An 18,000-nucleotide genomic window follows, 5' to 3' on the forward strand; every position below is an offset into this window, starting at 1 on the left:
CATATTTTTCCTTGCATGCACACACCAACTTGGAACACAGATTATATGTACTTAATAAATATTTCTTATTTTTAAAATTAAATCAAAATATTCCAAGGGACGCCTGGGTGGCTTAGTCGCTTAGGCGTCCCACTTTCGCTTAGGTCATGATCACGCGGTTCGTGGGTTCGAGCCCCGCGTCGGGCTCTGTGCTGACTGCCAGCTCGGAGCCTGGAGCCTATTTCAGAGTCTGTGTCTCCCTCTCTCTCTCTGGCCCTCCCCTGCTCACGCTGTCTCTCTCTCTCTCTCTCCTAGAAATAAATAAAAATATTTTAAAAAAATATTCCAAACAGTTCATTTTCCAGCTCTCCAGGAGGCTGGTCCTTGATAGGGAAGAGTTAAAGTGTAAGACATGGCTCCACTTTGCAGAGGGTCATACTGGTGGACAGGATCATGTGCAAGGTCATCGTGGGCAATGAAGAGACACAGGGCAGTGTTGAGGCCGCATTGAGAAGGTTGCTTATGGAGGTAGAGGGATTTGTTTATTTTAAAAAATTTTTAATGTTTATTCATTTTTAAGAGACAGAGACAGAGTGTGAGCCGGGAAGGGGAGAGAGAAGGGGAGACACAGACTCTGAAGCAAGCTCCAAGCTCTGAGCTGTTCGTACAGAGCCAATGCGGGGCTCAAACTCACAAACCATGAGATCATGACCTGAGCCGAAGTCATACCCTTAACCAACTGAGCCACCTGGTGCCCAGGAGGTAGAGTGATTTCTGTGCAGCCTTTGTGGGGACTTTCGGGGTTGGACTGAGGAAGCACTCAGAATGTTTGGCTCAGCACAGCTCATTGCTTTATGTAAACCTTGCTTTCCCCTTCAGGAAAATCTACAATAGAGGTGTCCCTTATTCTTCAGGTTTCTAGAGTTGAATTTGTGGGATTTGGGGAGTGGTTGATGGTGGGAAGATAGAGGCCCCAAGACACTTTGTTTCTTGTGGATTACGCAGTATTAAGTGTTGAAAAGAAGAGGTAAAAAAATAAAGGTTAGGAAGACGCAGACGAGGCTTCACAGGCACAAGGAGAGAAATCTTTTTAACCCTTTTTGTTAAGCAATTACCTTATTTCCTCCCTCACATCCTTCTGTTATCTTATATTTCTACGATGGTCCTCAAATTATTCAGTCATTAAAAAACTTACCATAACATTTGAGGCAGTCACTGGCGCGTGAAAGGTCATTTATGGTTTATGGGAAATTACATTGTGTGAAATGAAATATGAAGCCCTGATGGGCTAAAGGGAAGATATCCTGATTTAGGGTTAAGGGTGTACTCAGGACGATGGACGTGATGTGAACAGTTCATGGAATCCTGTAAACTCTCAGAGAATAAAGATGAAGTTAATTGCTGATGTCAGTTGAATGATATGGAAACAAAGGAAGTCAGCTTATTTACTTGTGTTAAAGTGTCTTACTTGTATGTTTTAAAATGTCTACAGCTCAGTCTGGCTAGACTACAGAATCACAGGATTCTAGAGTTGAAAGGCCAGAAGAAATAATTTATCCCTTCTCAGCCAATCTGTATCTGTCAAATGAGTCCCTTTAGCAAAGATCCTGAAGAAAGAAAATATTACAACTTTCACTGTGACCTGTTTTTGTAAGCAACTCTTATTAGAAAAAAAAAATGTTACATGTAACATGGATTTATCATCATTCAGCTGTTTTGAGTTCAGTCTGAAGAATTACATGGCGAAGATTAGGAGACATTTTAAAACCTTTCTCCCACTGAGTTAGGCTTGGCAGTCTTAGTATGCAAGAAATTGTTATTCTCCTAAGAGAATCCCTGCTGGAGAAAAGCAGTTCTCTCCCATCTTCTCTTGACTTTCTAGGTAACTTTGACTGAGCTCCATCTCTCACAGTTACATTTGGCTAACTGAAAATGTGACAATAAGCAGTATCATATTTTAGGCTGCTGTGACTATATTTTTGTGTGTCTCTTCTTTTCCTTAAAATAAATGGTAAAAGAAAAGAAAAGAAATAAAAAGAAAACAAATGGTGCTATGATGGATACAGTAGTCCAAAATATTTGCATCGTTCTCTCAAGGACATTTTGACAAATAGTAATTTCTTGCTATTTAATAAGTCCATGTTAGAATTCAGTGACACACCTTGTCCCAGGCTTTTCTTTTCCAGACTAAGTAATCTACAATTTCTAAACCGTTTTTTATATGTTACATTACAATGACTGTTTCTAACAATAATCATTCACTATAAAGTCTTTTCCCTCACAATGCATTCTTATCCAGCACATTCTGGGTGAGCATAGTAAGCAGCTGAGCTTTCTGCCTTCTTGGTGCTGGCTTCCCAACAGGGCCTTCATGCGGCCCGGGGTCACCGGACAACCCGAAAAACGTGCGCGACACAACTCCTCCACCTAAGACATTTCACCTCAGCAGGAAGGGAAGGAGAACATAAGGTTAATTTTTATTAAACTTATGTATCACGTCCGGTTCAAGGCACTTTCACAAACTAATGTCATTTATTCGTCAGATACCCCTTCAAGTTGTGTGTCATCTTTTCACTTTTGCAGACAAAGCTGAGGTTCAGTGAAAGTAAGTCACTTCCTGAAATCTCACAGGTAGGTGGAGTTCGAACTGGGACTAGTTTCTTGTGGACTCCGAGGCCCTAACCTTTCTAACTGTTTTTTTTTTTTTTTTTGAAAGTTACGTACACGAAGTGATACCAGGCAATACGGTAATGCTTGCTTGCCGCATAGGAGCTGTACTATATAGCAGCGTCTCTCAAATGTTAGTGTCCATATGAAGCACCTAGGATTTTTTTCATTGTTTTAAAATTCAGAAGGTTTGGGGGGCGCCTGGGTGGCTTAGTCGGTTAAGCGTCCGACTTTCGCTTAGGTCATGATCTCGCGGTTCGTGGGTTCGAGCCCCGCGTCGGGCTCTGTGCTGACTGCCGGCTCAGAGCCTGGAGCCTGTTTCGGATTCTGTGTCTCCCTCTCTCTCTGACCCTCCCCTCCTCACGCTGTCTCTGTCTCTCTCCTAGAAATAAATAAAAATGTTAAAAAACATTTCGGAAGGTTTGGGATGAGACCTTAGATACCGCAATGCCTTTGTTTTTTCTTCCAAGATTTTATTTAAATTCAAGTTAGTTGCCATAGAGTGTAGTATTGGTTTCAGGAGCAGAATTTAGACTCATTACTTACATTTAGCACCCAGTGCTCATTACAAGTGCCTCCTTAATGCCCAGCACCTATTTAGTCTATTCCAGTACCCACCTCCCCTCCAGCAACCCTCAGTTTGTTCTCTGTAGTTAAGAGTCTCTTATGCTTTGCCTCCCTCTCTGTTTTTCTCTGCTTTCATTTTTCCTTCCCTTCCCTCATATACAATTCGAACAAGCCCCATGGTGTTGCTGATGCCACTGGGTTAAGGACCGTACTTCGAGTAGCAAGGTGACACAGGGTTATAAGAGGTGAGAGGAGGAGTCCAGGTGTGAAGAATACCGTAAAGAAGGTGACATTTTGAAGGGCCCTTGAATCATAGGAAGGATTTCACAAGGCAGAAACGAGGAGGAGGTGGTGGATTGAACACTTCAAGCAGCAGAAAAGCACGAGTAAGGATGTGAAGGTCAGAAAAAATAAGTGCAAAGTGTGTTGTGGAATGGTTAAAAAGTCTATGACGACGAAGGTATAGGTAACAGGTAGGAGCGTGGTGGATAATTACAAACTGGAACGTAGGTAGTAAGCACATTACAGAGTTCCTTGATTTGAGGCTAAGGATTAGGAAATCCATTCTAAATGCAAAAGGAATCTACTGGAGATTTTAAAATATTATAGAAATATGAACAAGCTATTGCCTTAAGAAATTTAATCTGGTAACGTTAGGTTGAAGGCAAGGAAAAAGCAATTAAGTAGGATATTGTTCAATAAGGAAGATATGAAATGATAAAAACGTAAATTTCAGTGTTAACAGGAAAAACACAGAGGAATCAACTGATGTATGGACTGGACTTTGCAACCACTTGTTTTAATAGGTGAGAATATACAGTCACAAGGAATATGAATTTACTGTCTATGTTATTAGCAGGATGGTGCTACCATTGACAAATTTAGGACACAGCTGGATTAGTTGGTTGGAAAATATAATAATATTCTCACTATGCCATTTGTTGCCTAAATCCACGCCTCTCTTTACTGGGTCCATTCTTACAGAGACTGTCTTTAGTGCCTACCCCCAGAAGGTAGGTATTTAGATTGATTCCTGAATGAGGATTTGTGGTGAATGTGGCAAAATGACATTTGGTGATAAAGATTTTATGATGGAGTGTGATGTCTGTGCTAGATAGGAAAAGACATAAAACTAGAGGTTGAGAAGGGTGAGAGACTGAGAAAAAGATAAGAGGATCTAAATTTATTTTATGTCTTAGTGAATTGTGAGCAGATGAAGTGAAAACGAGAGCTGGAGAAAATGGGAAGATATATATTGTGATCAGAGTGTGGGATATTGGAGTGAAATATTTCAAAGGTGGGACAGACACAAGTGACAGTAAATTCTAAAGTTACCATGGAAGTATATGGCTGGATTGGGATGGTGTAAGAAGGCCATTTGAGAAATTTTGATCATAGTCTATTGAATATATTATTTGCATAGATGATAAAGTCTACTAGGTTGATATTAAGACGTAATATATAAAGTTGAGCCAGGGGGTACCTGGGTGGCTCGGTTAGTTAAGCGTCTCACTTTGGCTCAGGTCATGATCTCACAGTTCTTGAGTTCAAGCCCCATATCGGGCTCTGTGCTGACAGTGATGAGCCTGCTTGGGATTCTCTCTCTCCTTCTCTCTCTGCCTCTTCCTGAGTCGTGCTTTCTCTCTCTCTCAAAATAAATAAATAAACTTTAAAAAATAAATAAAAAAAATAAATCTCTTTAAAAAAAGAATGTGAGCCACTTGAAGATGTGGTTTGGTAATTGGTAGATTTCGGTGAGATAGAAGACTAGAATACAGTATAACAAAATGGCATTAGCCTTTTTAAAAGAGGAGAAAATTTAGGTAAGAGTGTAAAAGTAGAAACCTGAAAATGGCAATGGATTTTGGAAAATTCCAGTACAACTTCCTGTTTCATGTAGATATATTTACCTATGTATTTAAGTATTTTTATTTTTTTGAAGTTTTACACTGATGCTCAAGTGTACTCAGTTTATTTATTTATTTCAGAGTTTATGGTCAAGTTGGTTTCCATATAACACCCAGTGCTCATCCCCATAAGTGCCCTCCTCCATGCCCATTACCCCCCTTTCCCTTCCCCCCACCCCCATCAGCCCTCAGTTTGTTCTCAGCATTGAAGAGTCTCTCATGATTTACATCCCTTCCTCTCCCCAACTATTTTGCCCCTTCTCCTCCCCCATGGTTCTCTGTTAAGTTTCTCATGACCCACTTATAAGTCAAGACATATGGTATCTGTCTTTCTCTGCCTGACTTATTTCACTTAGCATAACACCCTCGAGTTCCATCCATGTTGCTACACACGGCCAGGTTTCATTCTTTCTCATTGCCATGTGGTATTCCATTGTATAGATATACCACATCTTCTTGATCCACTCATCAGTTGATGGACATTTAGGCTTTTTCTATGATTTGGCTATTGTTGAGAGTGCTGCTATGAACATTGAGGTCCATGTGCCCCTATGCATCAGCACTCCTGTGTCCCTTGGGTAAATTCCTAGCAGTGCTATTGCTGGGTCCTAGGGGAGTTCTACTGGTAATTTTTTGAGAAACCTCCACACTGTTTTCCAGAGGGGCTGCACCAGTTTGCATTCCCACTAACAGTATAAGAGGTGGCCATTTCTCTATATCCTTGTCAGCATCTAGGGTCTCCTGATTTATTCATTTTCACCACTCTGACCAGCATGTCCTCTTTGGAGAAGTGTCTGTTCATGTCTTCTCCCCATTTCTTCACCGGATTATTTGTTTTTCAGGTGTGGGGTTTGGTGAGTTCCTTATAGATTTCGGATACTAACCCTTTATCCAGTATGTCATTTGCAACTATCTTCTCCCATTCTGTCAGTTGCCTGTTAGTTTTATTGATTGTTTCCTTTGCTGTACAGAAGCTTTTAATCTTGATGAGGTTCCACTAGTTCATTTTTACTCTTGATTCCCTTGCCTTTGCGGATGTGTCGAGTAAGAAATTGTTGTGGTTGAGGTCAAGGAGATTGTTTCCTGCTTTCTCCTCTAGGGTTTTGATAGTTTCCTGTCTCACATTTAGGTTCTTTATCCACTTTGAGTTTATTTTTACGTATGGTGTAAAAGAGTGATCTAGTTTCATTCTTTTGCACGTTGCTGTCCAGGTCTCCCAGCACCATCTGTTAAAGAGGATGTCTTTTTTCCATTGGAGGCTCTTTCCTGCTTTGTCAAGGATTAGTTGGCCATATATTTGTGGATCCAATTCTGAGTCTCTATTCTATTCCATTGGTCTATGTGTCTGTTTTTGTGCCATTTTATTTTTAATTTTTGGTGGGAGCTGGGGTTGGACAGATGGCAAAAGAAGAGTTGAATGACAGCTCCATATCAGAAAGAAATTTAAGAACTAAATGGGGACTGAGATGGAGATGGGAAAGAAACTAGTTTTCATTGAGGCAAGAAGTTCAAAGCCATGTGTTGTAAACAGTTAACAGATGCACAGAAGCCTACAATGGGTACTGAGACTAAATGGTGTATAGTAAGGGGAAGAGCCAAAGGAGATGATGTGCCACACCCCGGCATCTCGGGCTCTCCCCAGATTTAAGGCTTTTAAATCACCATGCAATGGAACCTATTATAACCTTATCTCGTTGATTCTTCCAACAACCCAAGGTAACATACACTACTATCTTTATTTTTTAAATGAGGGAAAAAGTCTCAAAGAAGGTGAGCAAGAGTTTTAGAGATAAGTAGCCAAGGAATTTAGAAGCTATAATGTCCAATATGTCATTGGCATAAAGGCTGGGGTTGACCAAGATAATGACAAGAATTAGAGAAGAGAGAATCCAACCAAAGATCATTCATCTAGTAAGTAACAGAATTCACTACAAAGTTAATGCTTTTGGTTCAGTAAGACATTGTTTTTGTGATGTATGAAGAGATAATCTGAAACTTATGAAGTGAAAAGGAAGAATGAAGTAGAAAAAACAAATAGTAAAATGCTTCCGAGGCAGAATCTTGTCATTGAAATAATTTGGAAGATTTACCAATCCCTGTTATTCCAAAAGTAATGTTGGTGTGTATGTCGTGTCTAGACTGGGGTCGGTGAACTTTTACTGTAAGGCCATTACAAAATGCTTTGGAAGCCATACAATCAGTGAACATTGCTCAAAACAATTGCTGTTTTGACTTGAAAGTAACCAAAGACAATGCAGAAATAAGTGAGCATGACTGCATTCTAATAAAACTTTATTTACTCACAAAAGAAAGCAGGAGAGTGGATTTGGCCTACACTTTGCCATGCCTTGGTCTAGAACTTTTCTCCTTCTAAAGGAGGAGAAACATCTTGATATTAGAAAGGCTAACCCTGAGCCAGTGCAGTAAGAGTTACTCAAGGGTTCATTCATTGTTCTGATCCTTTAGTTTATAATTCGCCAGTGCCACGGATGAAGTTCTACCATAATCCTTTCTTGTTTTCTTAAACCTTATGCCCACACTTAGTTCGTTGGCACTGGGTTTGCCTTTTGAGGTTGACTTTCTCCTTTTGCTTTTTTTGTTTTGTTTCTCATTTCTACAAGATGTTGAGATCACTTGAAATGATAATACTGTCTCTCAAAGTTTAGATAGTGTGCCCAACTTGGCACCATGAATTTAATGAATGTGCATTTTATTATCAGGGCTCTTGGTTAGAGAACTGTGGAAATATAGGAAATTAAAAGTTTCCTGAAAGATATTAGAAAAATGTGTCTTGATTCAAAAGAGGATTTATCAAACTCTGATTTAGAAGTTTGAGGTAGGGATGGGTGTGGAAATTCCAAATATATTCATAAAGAATTTGTCTCCAGTAGACTCAATACATGTTTCTTCACAACAAAGGATCATGTTGATGTGATACAACATCATATATTTAAATCACACTATTCCTCTGGAGAATGTGTAGCTTAATAGAATGCCTCAGATGAAAACAAAGGTTTGTAATTTGAAGAAACTTTTTGGACAATTCCATTATACTTCATTTTAACAAGATGTGTCACTATAGGGGTATTAAATATCAATCTGGCATTAAACAAAATAGGCCACGAAGGCATGCTCACCAACTGAGAAATAGAGTTACAATAATTATGAATAACTTTTGTCAATTGTTTTCAGTTACTTAAAGTGAGCTTTGTGCCTTTGTGATGCTCATAATTTTTCTTTTGCTTTTTTCTGCTATAGTGCAAACTAATATATTGCAGTGTGTATTTGAATTCCCTTTGCTACATAATGTTCATTAGGTGTAACATTTCATTTTAATGTTCCTCTCCAATTTTGGATTATATAAATCTAGAATTAGAGCTATCATTTATTTTTATGTAAAAATTTTTTTTCCTTGTATTTCACACCATTGTTCTTCCACCACGACTAGTGTTTGTCATGTTATGTTGGCACCTTATTTACTTCATCTGTGTATTTCAGAACAAGACCGTCTCCAGGTGAGAAGTGGGTAGCTAAAAGGACTGAGAATAATTCCTTTAGCAGTCATAGGCCATTTACCTAAAAGATACAGTCTGGTTAGACGTAAGGTATAGTTGATTCCAGTTAGGAAAAATGGGTAGGGGCAGATAATAAACTACATTTTTTAACCTTATTTGTTACTTATATTACTTTGAAAGCAGAGATGTGCTGTGAATAGTATATCTAATTTTCTTTAGGTTCATTTGAATTATGCATTTCTATGATGATGTTCTTCTTCTTTGAAGTATGCAAAGAAATTTAGGGTGAATTTTTAGTTTCTTGTTAGGTCTTCTTTACTTAGGGAAATGAAATTATTTAGCTTAGACTAATGAGATTCAAGTCCAAGGTCCAATATCTCAGCATGAGTCATATAGCTTTTCTTTACTCTAGGGACACCAAGTGCATCTGTTATCTAGCCAAGTACATTACGAAAGTCCTACACTAGGTGAGTCAGGTGTTGAAACAGAGATGAGATTGTGCACATCCATTTTCAACCAGGAAGACAGCAGAATTGTTCATGTTTCAGACAGCAGTTCATGAAAGTAGTCTGTTATAGAAAATCTGAAGCCTATAATAACATATAAAGAGAAGTAATTTGGATGAGAACAGGCATGTTCAGTGTGGTATGGCCTTAGATGACAAGTAATTTTGGAAGCGAATTTCCTATTTATTTATTATCCTAACAAAGGAACCACAGTTAAATAGTAGATGCTAAATACTTGTTGAATTAAATCAAACTTCTGGTTAATAGTTGCCAAATTAGAAGGAAACTTTTAAGATAATGTGTTGATATGTGTACATCTGGTATTTGAAAGGGAAGTGGATACATGGAAGAGTGAAGAAACAATTCTTTGGGCTCACAAGGAAGATGGTGGAGGTTGATCTTCTCCTGTATCTAATTTGACTAGGTTGTTCCTAAGTGAATTATTGTTGGTTTATTTCCCTTCATATCTCAAATGCAGATCTCCTTTCTGCCTTTATCTCACAGAGAAAATGCCATGTATTAGGTGTAGAGTTAAAACCCTGAGAAATCTAGACCCTTCCAATTGTGGAACCTGTTTTCCAAGTATTTGTTTTCCTTGAGGACTCGTCGTTGTGTTGATGGTGTGTGTTATGAAGGAATTCAGCAGTCATCATAACTATTGAAATAATCTCCCATTTATACTGGTCAGGCACTATTGTAGGACACTAGAAAGAGTTCTAATGTATCACTGTTAATATGTAAATATTTGTTTTTCATGAAAGCACTTATTTTGAGTCAGTGCCATAATGAGCTACATCCACTTGTTGTTTTTATTTAGTCTTCATGGTCTAGGAATATGAGAGTCAAAATAACAGCTGGGTTTGTTTTATCATCTTTAGTGTAAAGTTGACAATTCTGCCTCTAAAGGTCTTACATTTGAAATTTTGTTTTGTCATGTGTTCGTTTAATATTAGATCATAAAAGTGCTAAATATATCTAGACACTGTAATGAGGAGGTCTTTACAAACTTGAACATGAGGAAATATTAATTGACCTTTGAGAGAGCCCAGGGAAGGGCTCACTTTTTAAAAAAAACTCGATTTGAGTTTCAACAGTAGCTCATACAGAGACTTCTACCTTTTGGAGGCCCAGTGGGACACCCATACAAGATGCTTCTCTGAACTCAAGTGGCTCTGGGATCCATGAACTCAGAAAAGCAAGCAGACTCGTGTTAGGGAATGGGTTACTCAGACTGCGCACAGGAACACCACAGTCTACGAAGTAGAAAGAGGTTGATGTTAAGGCATATTAGCTTTACTGCATCTCTTCATCTTTCTGTATTTCCTAGTTTTCAGTACTGGGATTACTGCTCATTGCTATTTACCTCTAAGTTGCTTCAAGTGATTGCATCAAATGGTAAGGGAATGTCTATTAATTTATTACTTATTTAATAAAATAAGAAAGTAAAGTTTAGTTCTTCCCGAGCTTGTAGAAATTGTGGCTAAATACCAATAAAACGTGGAATATAGCAAGGGTTCGTTACAATGTAAATGGCTGAAGATTATTTGACCACCTCTAGGTTGATGTGACTGAAATGATCCTGGAATATTGGTAGGTAAAGAAAGAGTGGTCCTGGTAATATACTAGCCCTAGAAAAATGAGCAAGTATATGATGCAAACCTCAATTATTTGATTAAATCCTATTTTCCCTGTTACAATGAGGGTTGTGTTCTTAACGGATTTTTTTCCCTGTTAAATTCTCAGTAGCCAAAAAGTGTCTGGCACATAGTATGTGCTTTGTAAATATTGGCTGAATTGTATCTATTTAATCTGTAGCCCTGTTCCAAGTACAAGTGAGAAATTTAAATGTACTTATTGCTGGCAGTTGGATGGGGGACAGACTTTAATCATGAGACTCTTCTTACACCTCATCTTCTTTTCGAGGGAGCATAGTGAAGGAAGTAGGGCCCCGTTAGGCTTTCACAAACTCCCTTACCGGGTGGCCACCACAAGCATTTCATCAAGGTCAATCTCTATCTTTTTTAAGAAGAGTTTTCTGGGGGACACTTGATAAGGTTTAGCTTTATTGTAATAGAAAAACAAAATAATAATTTTTTTCTGGATTGAAACTTGCCTTAACCTTAATACCTTAAAGCTTTGGCCTCAGTGTTCATCACGTATTTATAGATATGCACTATTACCTATTACCACAGCCCGTGGTATACTTTTGTTGAAGAAGCAACGTGATGAAATATTAACTTTCAGCTTCTTAAACAAGTCTTACAGTATCTTCTTCTAACCCACGTCTCAAAATAAAGGTGATCAGCATAGTGTAATTTTGAAATATTTATAATCACAGATTTGTTTAATGAATTGGATGTCAATCATTGATATGGGTACTAATTAATTACCTTGGCGAATGTAGTGTGCACAGAGTTACTGAGTTTTTAGACAGCTTTGTACCTATATCTTTAGAGAGCATAGCTGTGCTTGTGTCTTCATTCATACAGTAAACATCACCTGGTGAGGCAGGTTCTCTGTTAGGAGCCGGGGCTACAATTTCTAATGCAACACATTTACTACACTGAGGAGATCTCAGCCTAGGAGTAGAAGAAGGAAATTAGAGAACCTGGATTACAGTGGTAAAATTATACCTAAAGTGCTATCGAAGCATCTAGAAGAAGGGCAGTGAAATAAGGTGTTGGAGGGAGATCCAGGATGACTTCTCAAGTGAATATGTATTGATTAGACATAGAACAGGACAAAGGGACAAATGGATATTTGAAAAAAATAACATGTTGGGGCAAATATTTGCAGATGGTAAAGCTAGACAGTTCAGTGGGAGGTAGTCCGTTTTGGATCTAAGGTGATAAGCTAAGGATTGTAGTCTGAAAGATATGGGAAGCTCCTAAGGGGATTCAGAAAGGAAATGTCATGATCAGGCTAGTAGTTTTGAAAAATCATTTTGAAACATTGTGAGAGAAAGACTATGGGGAAGGGGCCAAAGATGGACCCTCTAGAAAGCAAATGAAGCTTGAATGAGACCCTGGAAAATGAATTATTGGGAAAAAAATACACATAGAGATATGAGATTTTTATCTCTTGCCTGTAAAGAAATACCTTTAAAGATTTCAAATTGGAAGTGTGGGGTGAGTTAGAGGGAGGAGCTTATGATAAATACAAGGCCTCTGGAATATAGGACGGAAAGATGAAAACTATGAGTTTCATATATTTGAGATCCTGTGGGGTTTTAAGATGGAGATTTCTAGTAGCTGGGTAGGTGTTTGTATCAGGCATCTAAGAGTATTCAGTTGGAGACACAGATTTAGGAGTCTCAAATAGTTTTGAAAGTGAGAGTCTGTAAGTGAGAGAGTACACTGGGCAATAAAGGGAAATGTTTAAGAATAAATTCACTGGGAGCAACCACATTTCAGAGGAAAGTGGAGTAGAAGGAAAGGAAAACAGGAAGGAGTGGTTACTGATACAACAGGAAAGCCAGGAGAGGCTGATGCCACGGAAGCTAAGAAAGCAGAGTTGCACAAAGGAGGGTGTGGTCAACAATGCACAAAGCCCCTAGAGAAGTTAGGGATTTAAGGGCGGGGGGATATCCATGGAATTTGGTAAAATTTGGTAATCACTGGTGACCTTAGAGCAGTGATTTCAGTGAGGTAATAGGTACTGAATCAAGATGTTAATGAGATAAGGGGTTGACCAAGAAGGGAATTAAGTAAGCACAATTAGTGATAGTATGTCGTGAGTTACATTAACACCTTATGAAGAAGTTTGCCTTGTACGGGACTTCAGAAGAAGGACTAATGAGTGGAATTAGCAGCCAGGGACTAATGAGCATCTAGTTAGAGGTTACTTGAAGAGCAAGGAAGATTTCAGGGAGAAGATAACGTGATTTAAGCATTGAAATAGAGAAGTAAGATTTTTACAGAAAGGAAAACAGAGGGATTTTTCAAGAGGAAAAAATGACATTAATGTGCATGTGATGCTGAAAACATAACCTCAAACTTTGGCTTGCATTCAAATCACCTGGAAAGCTTGTTAAGACATACCCAGCATTTTTTATTTATTTATTTTTTTTAAATATCTGTTCTTATTTCTAGGAGAGATAGAGAGACAGCGTGAGCAGGGGAGGGTCAGAGAGAGAGGGAGTCACAGACTGAAACAGGCTCCAGGCTCCGAGCTGGCAGTCAGCACAGAGCCCGACGCGGGGCTCGAACCCACGAACCGCGAGATCATGACCTAAGCGAAAGTCGGACGCTTAGCCGACTAAGCCACCCAGGCGCCCCCATACCCAGCATTTTTAACTCAGCAGGTCTGGGGTGGGCCCTCAGAAATCTCATTTCTAACAAGTTTCCAAGGTGACACCGCTGTTGTTGATCCGTGGACCATACTTTGAGAATCACTCTGAATGGAAATGAATTATGCATAAAGGAATAGCAAGAGAAGTTAGGAGAAGGTTTGGGGTCAAATGAAAGAAGAGCTTGAATATTTGACGAAAGGCCATTTTTGTTCCTTAGAAAGTGGAAACGACAAAGTTCCTTTGGACAATAACATGATTCAAGTTTTACTCTTAGGGGCTTCATTTTTTAGTTCTAGGAAGGATTCATTCACTCATTTATGCATGAATTTGCTTTACAAATATTTACTGAGTCATGTGGAAATCATGGTGCCAGGTAGGGAGAACTTTAGGAGTTTATTACAGTAGCTTCTCTCTGGGTCAATGGTGATAGTTATAAACCATAAGAAAATAAAAGATGGGCTCAAGCATTATTTTTTTAAAAACAAAAATAATTTATTCAATGGGCTTCTACAGAATAAGTAGATAGTAGCCGTTCCTTATTTTTTTAAGTTTTTTTAAAAATTCCAGTATGGTTAACATTCAGTGTTGTATTAGTTTCAGGTGTAAAGTACAGTGATTCAACAATTCCATACATCACTAGGTGTTCATCACAACAAGTGCACTCCTTAATCCCCACCATCTATTTCACCCATCCCCACCCCACCAATCAAGAGTTATTCTGAAGGAAGAATGGATTACCAATGATGAACGTACAGCTTCGTAACTGAGAGAATGCTTATGCCATTAAGAGAAAAGTGAACATCAAAAGGTGAAGCTGACTTCTGGAGAGAAGTCATTCTTTGAACTATTATATTCATATAACATTTCATTAGGGACCTGCTAGATTTGAAGTACTTGTGGGAGATCCAGGTTAAAATGTCCCCAGTGCAGTGCAACTAAGGATAAGGAGAGACATTAAGCCTAGATCATAGTTAAAGCCATAGGAATGGGGATGCTCACCAGAACTTGAAGAGCTTAAAGTATTGTGGGTTATGGAGTTAAATACGACACAGCTTAAGAGTTCAGGCATAAAGCAGTCTAGGTGTTGACAAATTCTAGGAGAAAGCCATGGAAGTGTGGACTGGAGGCTGAAATGGAACAAGACAAAAAGACATTTAACTTGAGAAGGTCAAGGAATTCAATCTATGTTTTTGGGCGATCGAATAGATGCTAACTTTGTCCAGGAAGAGGGCTGAAGAGAGAGATTCAGTGAATTGTTCAAGAGTTCAATGAGCTCTGGAAAATGACCTATGTATTTACAGGAGTTGGGCATCACATAAGGCATAAATATGATTAAGAGGGAGGCAGAGCTGGAGGCAACAAGAAAAATTCTGACTATTCTTTCCCAAGCTACCCTTCATTCCTCAAAAGCTGTGGAACGTGGGGAACAGGAGGAAAAGGAGCTCTTATTTGAAAGAGTCACATGGAGAGTCAAGCTGAGAGTCCTTGTGGATGATCCAACAACCTAGGAATTCTGGAAAGGCATTTTGTGGAAAATCTATGGCTAGAGGATGAGAAGAAGATACCCCGAGACCAGGGTTTCAGTGAAAGGGGAGGCACAAAGGGCCGGGGTGGGGGCATGAGTTAGGAAGGATGAATACAGAATTTAAGTGAACGATCGGTAGAGAACAGGTGGGTGGAGGAGCATGCATTTCCAGGGGTGGTCCAATAAAACCATTCCTAGTAATTTAGACGTGGGAATTTATTTAAAATCACCTGTCCATTCCGTTTTTCTGCTGGATCCACTATAGTTATTTTGCATTTTTCAAGTGAGACAAGATCACATCGTTTTTAAAACGTGCCTATTTAAATTTTCTTTAAGATTTTGAGTTTTGTGGAATCTCATTGTGAAATCCTTGAGAATGTAGTGGATTCAGAGTACTTGTTTGGAATTTGAGAAATTTAAAGGTGATCTTACAGACCTGGAATTCCACTCTACCTTGGATGTTTACTTATTTTTCCAGTATTAAGAAGAAGCAGTCAGAAAGGTCCAGTTGGTTGACTGGCTTCTCTGAAAAGTTTGCACCGATTTCTAAGGTGATTTTATACAACTCATTGAAATGATAGTACATTATTTTAATTCTATTCTCCTTAGTTTATCAATATTTACTTATGACTCTTACTCCATTTTTAATCTCATCTCTCAGCTCTCTTTCGTGAAGTAGTTGCAACCCCAAGTTGGGTTTACAAAACTTCACTGGTTTTAAAGGTCAACATGTAAATGAACTAATTACGTCAATGCAAATCACTGTAGCACTTTCTGTTACAAACCTCACACCTTTTAAATTCTTTCTGAATTAAATAATGAGCCATATTGTTAACAGAGCTAGCATAACATAAAAAAAGATATTAAATACTTAAGATTCCTGGATAAACAGAAAACTCATTTGCAGATATTTTACAATGATAAAATAATGCATAAAATTATAAGTATAAGATTTACACAGTACAATATTTACAAAATGGAAATGTAACCTTAGTGCTCAGAAGAACAGGAAATTATAAATGGAATTGAAAGGACTCAGGGAAATGGAATCAACTCTCCATTTGTCTAAAAAGAATTTCTCTTTTGGCTTTCTAAAACAAGATTCTTGGGGCGCCTGGGTGGCTCAGTCGGTTAAGAGTCCGACTTCGGCCCAGGTCATGATCTCACAGTTCGTGGGTTCGAGACTCGCATCAGGCTCTGTGCTGACAGCCAGCTCAGAGCCTGGAGCGTGCTTCAGATTCTGTATCTCTCTCTCCCTCTGACCCTCCCCTGCTCGTGCTCTCTCTCTCTCTCTCAAGAAACAAATAAAGAACATTTTAAAAAATTTAAAAAAAAAGATTCTTAAAACAAGTAAACAGACGATAAACTAAACTAATGCAATCCCAAACAATATAAAAATTTCTGTCCTCTTAAGTATCTCTATTATTTAGAAATGTTGAAGTTTCATTGCATTAATTACTTTTGCTATTAGTAGTTTTTCATGCCATAAAGCAGATATATAGGTATATACGTGGATATATAGTACATAAATCCATATGTATGTGTATAAATATGTGTATAGGTATAGAGACAGCTGAGCTATATTTTGGCTTAAGGATGGGTAATATAAAAAACAGCTCATCAGCCCTTTTGGCTGCAGTATGGGTAAGAGTTATAAAGGTAGGCCCCTTTTATCTGTAGTTTTGCTTTCCACACTTTCAGTTACCTGTGGTCAACCAAGGTCCAGAAGGAGATGATTCAGTGGTAGCCTGGTGCCCCGTCACAATGCCCGCGGCATTCACCTCCCTTCGTGTCATCATGTAGGCCTTTTATCATCTCGCTTCGTGGTAAGGAGTGAGTCCAGTACAGTAAGACATTTTGAGAGCGATACCACATTCACTTAACCTTTATTACAATATGTTGTTATAATTATTCTAGTTTATTATTATTGTTTTTAATGTTTACTGTGTCTTATTTATAAATTAAGCTTTATCATAGGTATGTACGTACAGGGAAAGCATAGTATGCATATGGTTCAGGACTCTCTGTGGTTTCACGCGTCTGCTGGGGTTCTTGGAAGGTATCTCTGGTGGGTAAAGGGAGATTACTGTACTCTGCGTCAAGAATCCTAAATTACTTAAGTTCTTAGACATTTCAGAGGATGGATATTAAATTTAACACTTTGCAACTCATGGGTAGATGAAAAATCAGTTTTAAATTTTGTGAAATAGTTCTGTTATGTTGAGGAAGTGATTGGAATACATAAAACACTAATGCTAATTTCTATTTCTGGAATTATATGTAAGCTATTGAATAAATTCACTCTGAGCCTTCTATCAGAACTAGATGTAGGAAACCCCTTTTCTTTTCTTTTACTACTTTGAACATTTCAAAGACACCAGCTGCCTCAATTCTGAAAATAATACTTAAATTTTTTATTGTGATATACAAGTGAATTCATCCCTAAAATATATAATGAAATGGACATAATTTTCTTCATGGTATCTACCAATATATGAGTTCTCCATGGAAATTTCATGTCTTTTAAAATCTTGAGTATTTTATTTTTAAAATATAGTGGGATTTTAAAAAGAATAACAAATGAGAGAGTAACTTATAATATATTAATTCATGCAACAGCAGCTGCCTCTTTTGCTATTAGAGTGTGCTTATGTTCTCAGTTTGGGTGAGAGAGCTCATGTGAGCACACTTCTCTTGTAAAAGAGACAGCTGCTACTGCATGTATTAATACATATCAAATGGCTCCAGCGTAAACAAAATGCTATAAATTACTTGAAGCCTTCTGCTGACGTCATGAACACAGAAACGACAGGAGAACTGACGAGATTCTTTTCCTGCTATGTGACGTCACTGCAGTAACAGACATATGGAATGGACTGCATCACCTTGTGTTTGCCTATTGGCCTAAACATGTCATCCACAATACTATCACGTTCTTCTCAGTTGATTCACAGAAACAGTATAGCTGCCTTATTTTAAGAAGTGCAGTTTGTATAGTTTTGCTTTTTTTTTTTTTTTTTTTTGCTTCTCTGAGATGTTTTCT

This window comes from Crocuta crocuta, unplaced genomic scaffold (genome assembly GCF_008692635.1).
Source record: "Crocuta crocuta isolate KB4526 unplaced genomic scaffold, BGI_CrCroc_1.0 scaffold20, whole genome shotgun sequence".
Lineage (NCBI taxonomy): Eukaryota > Metazoa > Chordata > Mammalia > Carnivora > Hyaenidae > Crocuta > Crocuta crocuta.